The sequence below is a fragment of the Cynara cardunculus genome (genome assembly GCF_001531365.2).
Source record: "Cynara cardunculus var. scolymus isolate 2C chromosome LG 12, CcrdV1, whole genome shotgun sequence".
In the NCBI taxonomy this organism is placed as follows: domain Eukaryota; kingdom Viridiplantae; phylum Streptophyta; class Magnoliopsida; order Asterales; family Asteraceae; genus Cynara; species Cynara cardunculus.
In genome coordinates this window covers 3540232-3541876 of record NC_037539.1, presented here as the reverse complement: position 1 = coordinate 3541876, position 1645 = coordinate 3540232, and positions in this window count along the sequence as shown.

Below are 1645 nucleotides of genomic sequence, written 5' to 3'. Positions count from 1 at the left end.
ATCGATTTGAAATCCTTTTACTTAATATATTATATTATTTAAAATTTTACTATCTTTTTGTATATTAACATATTGTATTATTAGAGATTTGTTTTAATTTTATTTTGAAATACTGTAATTAACTAATTTTTCAAGATACACATTTCGGTTATTTAACAAGCTTATAAGCTAGTTTTTGTCAAACATGATTTGTTCATCAGGTGGCTTATTAGCTGCTAGCTAATTTATCAGTCATTAGCTACCTTATTAGCTAGTTTACCAAACGTAGCCTAAATCTCACATATTTCCATTTTTTTTGCTTTTATAGAGTGTGTAATTTTCATATGTTAACAAAAACATAAAATCATACGTAACTGTTTGATCAAACATTTTTGACACTTCATACTTTTTCTAAAAAGTAAAACAAGTTAGAAAAAGTGTATATAAGTAGAAATATCAAAATAATATTTCTAAATCTAAAATATATTAAATCTAATTCTTTATAAAAAATGTTTTAAAAGTATTTAATATACAGAGACGAGGCAAGACCACGTTACTCAATTCCGTCACCATCTTCGGTATTAACTTTGGGGGACTACCAGTCCCCATCCTAGTCCTTATTTTTGCTGGCAATCTCTGTTCCTGTCGGGACAGATACAACGGGTTCTTCAATGAGGCAATTCTCAATTTATTGATAATGTCATCACATGTCTAAATTTCTTTTATTTTTTTTTCTATTTTTTTTAGTAACAACAAATTAAAAGGAAAAAAACAATATTGCAATTAAAATGCCCGTTATATATCGTTTTGATAAACCATAATTTTTACACTTAACATTTATTTTATTTCATATCATATCAATTATTTTGTACCCCGTAAAAATATTAATGGTTGACTTAAACAATATTTTAAGCAAATCATTTAGAAAATGATTTGTACGTTTTAATTTAACTACTCGATGTGAAACAACTCACAATCATTTTGTATCGTAATGACAACTACACAAAAGGAAAGACAAATAAAATTACCCATGAAAAAGACAAAATACGAAACTCGATACCAAAATTAAAAGTAAAAGGAGCCTAAGAGATTTATTAAGAGGACAACCACCATTTTTTCTAACACATTTTACGTCTATAACCAATAATTATAAAATAAAAATTTATTATAAAATCAATGTTAACGTGATTGTAATCCAAACAAATAAAAAATTTAATTACATATTACGTAATTAAAAATAATCTAATATTGATAAAAAAAATTATATAATCAAAAAGAATATAAAAAACTAAATTTTTTATATAATTTAAAAGTAGTCTAAGGGGTCGTTTACCAAATGTTTACTCGGGTAAGTGAACATCAAGTCACATTATCTTATCGGATGAATATGTTATGAACCAAAAATCTTACCCGGTTAAAACGAGATAAGTACCAAGAGTCTTATCCGGTAAGTGAGGACGACGACTCTTACCATGGTAAGCGCTTACTGGGTAAATTGTTGTATACGATATTGTTTTGGTGGATTAAAATCTTACCCGGTAAGTAAATTATAGTGTTAAATTATACCGATAAGCGCTTACCAGATAAGTGTTTGATAAACTGCCATGAGAAAGACTAAGAATATTACATAAGTTAGCCTCGTTATATATATATATATATATATATA